This window comes from Podarcis tiliguerta (assembly GCF_965153285.1).
Source record: "Podarcis tiliguerta genome assembly, chromosome: 3".
NCBI classification, from domain to species: domain Eukaryota; kingdom Metazoa; phylum Chordata; class Lepidosauria; order Squamata; family Lacertidae; genus Podarcis; species Podarcis tiliguerta.
This window is the reverse complement of record NC_139536.1, coordinates 112,531,786-112,541,943: the sequence shown is the minus strand read 5'-3', so window position 1 is coordinate 112,541,943 and position 10,158 is coordinate 112,531,786.

The following is a 10,158-nucleotide window of genomic DNA, read 5'->3' as shown; positions in this document are numbered from 1 at the left end:
AATGCAGACTTGAATCCCACCCAGACTATTTCCTAGTATATATTTAGACAAATACTTAACAATTCCTTTGTGAATGATGGAGTAGAACTGAGCATATTTCTTTTTCTTTCTTTCATTTTTTTTATTGATTTTCCCCCCAAAAATTAAACAGACAAACAAACAAGCAAACAAACATAAATCTCATCCATAATTAAACCAATCTTAGTAACATTGTTAAGTGACTTCCTCGTATCCCCCTGGTTGAATTTCAGTGTATATCATTTTAACAGTTTTCCAAAACCAATTTTCTCATAAAATTAACTTAATCACTTAACATCTTTCTTTTTTTCTGTTTTGGCATTAAACATCTTGATTCCTAACATTACATATTTAAATCCTAAGCCTATCTGATATTTGCAAGCTTTTCCCGTTAAATTAACTTAACATATTTAAGTAAATAGTCTTTAAATTTCCTCCATTCCTCCTGGTACTCCTCCTCCTTCTGGTCGCGGACTCTTCCGGTCAGGTCGGCTAGCTCCGAAAAGTCCATCATCTTCATCTGCCATTTCTCCACTGTTGGGACTTCTTGTGTTTTCCAATCCTTAGCTAACAATTTTTTTTGCTGCAGTTGTGGCATACAAAAACAACTTAACATCTTTCTTGGGCAATTCCAAACCTATTATTCCAAGAAGAAAGGCCTCTGATTTCTAGAACTGAGCATATTTCTGCATCTCATAAAACTTTCTGTGTTTGGGATCAGTGGAGCACCATTCTACGAGTAGAAAGCTTTTTGTTGCCTCCTGCCTTGGACAGGAGCTACATCATTTGGCAGATTTTTGCTTCTTTAAAAGTGCATCTGAGGGATCCAAAGCTCTCCTGTTGCCCTGGAGTGGGGAATTGTGGAATCTTTGGAGCTGGCATAGTTTATTTCCCTCCCATTGGTTCCAACTGGTGTATAGCTAGATAGCTAGCTAGATAAATAACCAACCAACCAACCAACCAACCAACCAACCAACCAACCGGATAAATAGATAAAGAAAGGAGAGAGAAAGTGTCAACCCCCTCACAACTTGTTCCCTGCTAGCACCAGACAGATAAGACTTTAGATTTGCTGGTTCGCCTGCCATTTAATCTTCATCCCTTGGCCTGGTAGGATTGCTCTGTCAGAGTGTTTTTGGACTTGTTATGAGTCATCTGTTGTGCCCCAAACTCAGGGCAAAATATAAATTATTTTAATATGCACATCAAGCTTTAAACCAATTACTTCAATCCTGTCAGATATTACCTCAGAAAACTTGACTGGATACCTTGAGAAGAGAATAAGCAAGAGTGCTCATTCCAACCATATTTGCTGTATATATTCATTTCAAAAGCACTGCTCCAAAACTACACTTCAGTTAATTAACGTAATAACCTTCCATTACTTTATTGACTACTGATGAGCATTATCAGAATTTCTGGCACAAGTGTTAAGAGACAATGTTCACAACAAGCGAGTTTTAAAAGGAACAGTTGCCATCCTCCAATGGATAATGCCTCTGGACGCCATTTAATCTGTCACTGAGAGAACATTTGATAGGATAGACTGGCAATAGCTGGAGATACCTTCACCTCATGAGGTGAAAGTATAATGGACCTGGGATTGCAGATCTGTGCATATTTACTTAGGCGTAAGCCTCATGGAACACAGAGAAATTTACTTCTGAGTAAATATGTTTTGGGTTGTAGCAAGTATTTTCATGCCTTAAAACTCATCCCTTGTTTTTACTGAAATGGAGAAGGATGTTTTCCTCTTTTTTTTCCCATCTAGAATTTAAACTGTGGCGTCATTATTATTTTCTGACTATCAAAGGGTTGAAAGTGACTTAAATTAGAATATGTCAAATGATAATGTTTCTACGGATTTTGAATGGATTATTAAATAATCAACACTTCTAAGGCAATGTTGAAAGATTACTTCAGTTGCTTCAGAATACAAAGAACTTCACTGTCTGTCAAGCATATATTTCCTGCAATATGGTACCAAGGCCACTGAGTCTTCTCCCTGCCCCGCCCCCCAATTTTTCCTATGTTTTGCAATGGTAGAAATGCAGAAAAATAAGGAGACAGGTTTATGGGCATTTGAAAAACCCCTGTTTGCTGTTGGTTTCTATATTAAACTTTCATTCCCCCCCCCCCTTTGGTCCAAGTGGCAAAATCTCAGTTATAATCAGGTACAGTGGTACCTCTGGTTACGAACTTAATTCGTTCCGAAGGTCCATTCTTAAGCTAAAACCGTTCTTATCCTGAGGTGTGCTTTCCGTAATGGGGTCTCCCGTTGTGCACATGCCTCCGCTGCATGATTTCTGTTTGTATCCTGGGGCAAAGTTCACAACCAGGAGCAGCTACTTCCAGGTTAGCGGAGCTCATAACCTGAAGCATTTGTAACCAGAAGTACCACTGTATTCAACTTACAGGCCTGTGCATGGACTTCTGGTTGCACAATGGGGCTTCCTGCCCTTCCTCCCCTTGCATGTCACCTACAACTGGCTTGGGGTCAGGAGAACCTTCAGAACACCATGTGGGAGAAGGAAAGGGGGGGGGATGTTTCAGCTTGCCATGATGGAATGGTTAACATAGTGCAATGTTGAATTCCTCCTCTTAGTTTTAACCAGTGCATAAAACTGTTCTATGTTAACATCCACGGGACATTTCAGGTTCTTATGTTTAGTTCTGACAAGAAATGAAGTAAATTTCAATGTGTGACCTTGGACCAGTCATTCAGAAGATGAAACAGAGAGGACCTCCTCACCCCGTATGAAATGACCCAGACCCTGCAATCACCATCTGATTGTTAGGTTTCTGTTATGCCACTGTGCAGTTCTTAGAGTCACAAGACTCTGTTGACATTCCAGACTGTTGGAAGTCTCACGGGAGACGGATGTTGATGTTACTGGTTTCCTGTTTCTTTGTTCTGTTGTTTTTCTGTCTCTCACAGAGAGCAGATGCATATTCTTTTCTGTCTTACATAGTTAGAAATAAAGTAGCAATGTAGCACATATTTCTGGCTCCTTCTGGAGAGCGTGCCTGGAGCCTCATTCAAAGGCTTAGGTCGTTCATCACCATCGGAGGAGAGCCTGGATGGGTTCTGAAGATACGTCGGAGGAGTAGCCATTACAGCTCAGTCGTACGGAGGCTCCGACAGCTCTTCTTCATGTGCCTCCTCTGTGTGAGGTCTGGAGGGTAGCAACATGAGAGTGCGCCTTTTCTGCAGATGGAAGAATCACAAAAAAACCACAAGTTACTTTAGGTACATGGTGGGCTGCTGCCTCACCACTCAAAGTGTGTGAACCAATGCACTGATAGAGTTCCAACAGTAGCTGTACTTACTGTTATGCCAATTCTTAAGATCCAGTAGTCATGGTCTAGCTAGAGGTATGTACTTTAAAATTCCAATGGGAAAGCTGTAATGAAACTTAACTAAAGTTGGTCCATATCCAATGCTATTAACAAAAAACAAAAGTGGTGGGTGTGTTATTAGCACCCAAAGCCTTTTATCACTTAATATCCAAAGTGCCCGGGCTTCGGAATTGAAACTTTTGCCCCACGCTGCAAATCGATCTTCTGTACACCTGCCTGCCAAATATATATTTTCATTTCTTTGGCTCAGCACCGGACCCAACTGCAAAGGTCATTTGTTGCAGGCAATTTGTACGATTGCATTTGGAGGGAGAGGGAGAGCTAAGGCTTCAAAATGCCATTGTGCCAGGCTCATGACAGCCAGAGGAAAGCATTGTATTTAGAGCCAAATGACAAGTAGGCTGAGGTCTACAATGCACCTTCAAAATTGCCTGTGTCAATTGCCTTGGAGACTCACTGACAGATTCTGACAAGTCGGTGAGAAAGTACCATATTTAATCTATTTAAAACTAGAGTGGACAAAACACTTGAGAATATACTACTGGAGTAGGGGGCAGTGAGCAAGATAAAAGGGTGGGAGCGAAGAGTGACATTAAAAACCTATGGTGACAAACAGGAATAGTGAGTAGTCTAACAGCAACTGCACATACCCACCTAGAGGCTTTGGAGAAATTTATGAATATTTATCTGGGTGTGCGAGACATAAACTATGCATTTTACAACTGCATCACGTTATAATAAGGGCAGCATACAAAACTGGAGAGAACAAAGGTATGCAAGGTCTCTTATTTTGAGACACCTTTTTGATCCTAAATAACATGGGTATAAGTTCTTATAGGGACGCAGGTGGCGCTGTGGGTTAAAGCCTCAGCGCCTAGGGCTTGCCAATCAAAAGGTCGGCGGTTCGAATCCCCGCGGTGGGGTGCGCTCCCATTGTTCGGTCCCAGCGCCTGCCAACCTAGCAGTTCGAAAGCACTCCCGGGTGCAAGTAGATAAATAGGGACCGCTCACTAGCGGGAAGGTAAACGGCGTTTCCGTGTGCGGCTCTGGCTCGCCAGAGCAGCGATGTCACACTGGCCACGTGACCCGGAAGTGTCTTCGGACAGCGCTGGCCCTTGGCCTCTTTGAGTGAGATGGGCGCACAACCCTAGAGTCTGTCAAGACTGGCCCGTACGGGCAGGGGTACCTTTACCTTTTTACAAGTTCTTATTGTATACAAAATGTTAAACTAATAATACTGTAGCATATCATACTTGAACGGGATATAAAAGCTTGACTCCCCATCCTCAGGGGATGAGGCCTGGAATCTAGAAGGAAAATCAGAGGAAGAGAGGGAGTTGTCCTCAGACCCAACCCCAGTGGTCCCAACACTCCAGGCCAGAAGCCCATATTTCTGGCACAGCTCTGTAGCCCAGAAGCCCCATCAGAACCATGGCCTCCCATGAGCTTCCCTTTACCACAGCATGCAACAATGAAGCCTGCTTTCCACCTCCCCAGCCCCATTTCCGAAGCCACTTGTGTTCAAAGCCACTATTTCCCTTTTATTTTCCCTCTCACACTTCTCCCTTGTCCAGTCCTCAGCTGCCCCATGTGAGAGAGATGAAGGATGTGAAGACCTAAAATATTCCATAGTACTTCACTAAAACCTCTGCTGTTGATTTAAATCACTGTTTTCCTCTTAGGTCCCTTCATCCCTGCTTTACTTAAACTTCTCCCATTGTTTTAAACCACCACTTTCTCCCTCTCAGCACCCCTCCCTTCTCGCCCCCATGCCTTGGCCGCTGCTGGTGTGAAACCTGCCTTCACTTTGGGTCATCTCTCACCCTGTCTACATGCAAACCCCAGATTGTGATGAGCACTATAAATCCTCCAATGGGGGGGCACAATGACTATTTTTTTGGTGTGTGTACATGTTGGGGAGGGGGAATGGACTGGTGCCATGGCTAATGTGTCTGTCTAGGATTGCAGGAGTTCGATGTTCAAATTCTCACACAGCTATGAAGCCTACTTGGGCAAGCTTAATACAACTACCTGAAAGGGTTGTGGTCAGCATGGGGGTAGAGGGAATATTATATACCACTTTGCACTCTTTGAAAGAAAAACAAGAGGCAGTGTAAATAACAAATGAAAGCAAGTCAATGCCGTGTACAAAGTGCTATTTGTTCGTTTTCTGTTTCCTCCCACCCCTGTAATTCCACTGAATTATGACTTGTTTTCTGTGGTGCTCAGCATCCTGTTACCACTAGCTAAATATTATTGAAAGAGATTAGAGGGGCGCTGTGCAAATGCAGACTTGGAAAAGTAGGTCATCCCCATTTCACTTGCAAAGTAGTCGTCTCTCGCAGTACATTTTGCTGTCCGGCGAAATTACTGCTAGTTGACAAGAAACCGCATCGTTATGTGTGGTCATCTGCAAACCTCAAGGAGGATCTCCAGGATGAGAAAACTGCTGATTAGAGGAGTGCTGTCAAGTGCAGGCAAGAGAAGCTTCACTCCTTTTATGCACATTGCTGATGCTTCCCGCGGACAAAAATTCTCTCTTGCACAGTGTGTTGTAAAGGAATTTGGTTAACGACTTGTGTTCACTGGGAGGATGCACTGCGATTGCAATGACCAAACAAACAGCTGACTCCCTCTCTTTTTTGTGCGCAATGCACTTATCTAAATGCTACGAAACTGAATCAAGAAAAATGATTCGCTCCCTGCTGTACAGTTTTCAGATCCAAAAGTTTGTAGGCTTCTATTGAGGGGTTTGAAAACACTATTAAGAAAACAAAAATAAGTGCAACTTACCCAAATGATTTAAGTCTGTGTTTCTATGGTAGGGACACGGGTGGTGCTGTGGGTTAAACCACAGAGCCTAGGGCTTGCTGATCAGAGGGTCGGCGGTTCGAATCCCCGTGACGGATGAGTTCCCGTTGCTCGGTCCCAGCTCCTGCCAACCTAGCAGTTCGAAAGCATGTCAAAGTGCAAGTAGATAAATAGTTACCACTCCTGCAGGAAGGTAAACGGCGTTTCCATGCGCTGCTCTGGTTTGCCAGAAGAGGCTTAGTCATGCTGGCCACATGACCCAGAAGCTGTACGCCGGCTCCCTCAGCCAATAAAGCGAGATGAGCGCCGCAGCCCCAGAGTCAGTCATGACTGGACCTAATGGTCAGGGGTCCCTTTACCTTTACCTTCTATGGTAGCTGTAGTCTAAAAGCCCAGTTCCTAAAAGTGGCATAGCAGAATCAGCCATGGACTATGACATTGCTTTCTGCATACAAGGTTCTGGGGTTTGTGTTTGCAGGAGAGCAGTTAGACACACCAACCTCCACCAGCAATTAGAGAAAACATCACATTCTTCTCTCCACAGGAAGGTCCATCTGGTTTTTCTTTCTTTCTGAAGGAGCCTGGGAGACAATTCCCTTTCCAAAATGCACCTGAAGTGCCATGATGTTGGTTTCAGTGCTTTGTTAAAAGTACACAAACTTTATCATTGCTCTACTGATTTTGAGTCACTGCTTCACAATCATGAGCATGCAAACGTGTCTTTAAATCTCATCGAGAATATATGTGGCCACACTTTTTCCTTTAATGAAAACAAGATCTGCTGCTGCTGCTAGCAGGGGAGGGACCTGTATGAGTCTGCCTCTCTTTTGGGGGTTCAGAACAGGATATTGAAGCTCTCATTCTTTTTCCCTTTTCTTTTTTTGCACAAAGGCAGCCACATCACCCACACACTGCGTGTCAAGAGGAAGGCATTCAATCAGCTGGGACATGGCATCCAAACACAGCATGTTCCAGCCCAGAAACAGGGGGAGAAAGAAACAGAGAAGGAGAGGAGAAGAAAGAAGGGGGGGGAACCCTCTTCCCTGGTCCTTTCATTTCGGAAGAGACAGGGCAGTAAGGAAAGTGGAATTGGTGCAGTGGGTCTAGTGCTCAGCCATGTATGGGGGCGATGAGGTGAGCCATGAAATCGGCATTTGAAACAGAACTAGGAACTCAGCCAAAAACAGCAGAGTTTGCTTTGGCAAAGCATAAAATATATGTGTTTAGATGAACACGTACCCTTGCTGAGTCCTGAGCACAGCAGGTACCCGATCCAGGCACTTTTGATGCAGCCAGTGGGATTCTGGGGGTAATCTCCACACACGTTACTGTAGGCATGGGTTGAATTAAGACCCCGGCTCTCCCCGTAACCTACAGTACAGTGGGAGAGAATTGTCTTGTTAAGCACTAGAAAGAATTTGGCAGACTTGCCAGAAAGATCTTGCTAACCACAAGGATTAACACAATATGGAATGCTTCTAAGCGGAGCATGAAAGGCAGTGACAGACTTCCAGAGCTTGGCAAGGGAGCAAGACCAGCTGGGGGTAGCTCTTTTGCTGTCACTGCAGCCTCACATGGACCAAAGGAGGGTGGATAAATGAATTGGCCAAATTTCGATTAACCTAGGAAGTGATCAAAATAGGAGTGCTATATATATTTTAAAAACCTACAACTACAATGATGACAATAATGCCTGTCTCTGTCTATCTGTCTATCTGTCTATATAGATGTCTATATCTATCTATTATCTATCTATCTATCTATCTATCTATCTATCTATCTCTGTCTGTCTATCTATCTGATTTGTGGTTGGACAGAGCTTGAAGAAGCCATCTGCCCAAATATTCTGGCCTACATTCCACCCTCCCAGATGCCATTTTGTGAAACCTCCCACCCTATCCCACATGCAGCAGGAAAGCTTGAAAGAAAAGAAATTCTATGGTTGCAATCCAAAGTGGTAGAGCCTACCAGTAGCAGGTGGTGTGGTTTTTGTGGTATGTTGCATATGCTGTCCCCTGTTTCAGATGTGAGCAGGGCAGGTATGTGAATAAACAAACAAGCATGGCTGGATGGCCCAAAACGGGACATTATGCTATGGTTTAGAATCTTCTGGCCCTCCAGACATTTTTGGAATGTAACTTCCAGTATGGCTAATGATCAGGGGTGATGGGAATTGGAGTCCAACAACATCTGGAGGACCTGAGTTTCCCCAGCTGTGGCACAGACCATTGTTAACATGCTGAGACTTGCAGCTGGTTCACATCTACATCATTGTATTATTGTGCTCTTCAGTCTTCCCTAACCTCTGGCTCTCCAGATGTTGTTGGACTTCAACTCCGATACCCCCAGTCAGCATGATCAATGGTCAAGGATGATGGGAACTGTAGTCCAACAACTTCTGAAAGGCCCTGGGCTGGGGAAAGCTGCTGTCCCTGGTGACTGCAAGTGAAGATATCGGACTCCAATTGTAAAGCATTGTGCTTGAGGTGACATGCAGAAACATGGGCATTTTGTCACAGATATGTCTGTCATGGTCCATCCCCAGGCCATCACTTGATGGTGTAGTCATGAATTGCTGAGAATGATGGACTACATGAAAATGGCGGAAATGACTGGCCGAATCTGAGACCAGGGAGAAGAGTCGATGGAAGAAGATTGGAAAAAATTTAAAGTATATTTACAGAAATACTGCAAAATTAATGAATGTTAGAAGAATACTGGAATAAAATTATATGGTTTTAGCAGAAATGTTATAAGGAATTAAGCAAAAACTGATTGTTAATGGGCTAAAGTGGAAAATTTAAAGTTAGACTGTGTTAAGATAAATTATAGAACAAAAAATTGAGAAAGAGGGAAAGGATTTGCTGAATTAGCTAATTTGAACTAGAATACAAAAAAGGGAGGTGTGAGGAAGTCGAGGAAACAAGTAAATGAAAGATAAAGATATGGAAATTGGATGTGTTTTTAAATGTTTTTGTTTTTTCTTGTTGTTTTGATGTATTGTTTTTTCTTTCTATTTTCGATGTATTGTTTGTTAATTTTTTATTGCTTTTTTTCTCTTATACTTTTTTTCTGTAACTATAAAACTTGTAATAAATATTATTATAAAAAAATGAATTGCTGAGAATGTAAATCTGAACCAGCGCTTGTGGAGTTACCAGGGAGTCACTACTTTCTTACTTGAAGTACATTCAGAAAGCACTGGGTACTTGGTTATGCCTATTGAAAAGGCAGCTGGGGTTTAATTTTTCAGTATAGACTCTTGATCTCAGGATTGTGGGTTGTGGGTTCAAGCCCCACAATGGGCAAAACATTCCTGCGTTGTAGGGGATTGAACTAGATGACCCTCGTGGTCCCTTCCAACGCTACAGTTATACACATGGCTGTCTTAAGCATATGCGGTGCCAGGGTGCAAAGATCTGCCCAGTGCCCCCCCCCCCCCGGGTTGCCCAGTCCCAGGCACTTAGGAGGGCGGAGCTGACTGGCCGGCCGCCTCAGCATCTCGCTGGCTTAGTTGTCTCTGAACTTGCTGTGCAGAGCCGCAGCAGAAGAGCCCACTGTAGCACTCCAACCAACAGATGGGCTCTTCCCTGGACTCAACTCTCGGGCCCTGGACTCTCGGCCTGGCCCCCCTGAGAGCCCAGCGCCCAGGTGCCCCACACCCCTAGGGCCAAGACGGCCCCGGTTATACAATTCTATGATTTCAGGATTCTCAAAAAAAAAAGAGGTGCTGGCACCGAAGCCTGCCCAGAAGTCATACATGGTAATCCAAAAGCTTAACTGCCTTCCTCCAAGCCCCAGTTCTGTGTGGGTGGACTCGGAGAATCATTCTTTCCTCTGTTGCAGCACATCTGTCACTGGGCTCTGATAATGAAATCAGGTTCCAACAACCCTAGTAAGGCCTGGTACATACCGTATTTTTCGCTCTATAAGACGCACCAGACCATAAGTTTTTGGAGGAGGAAAACA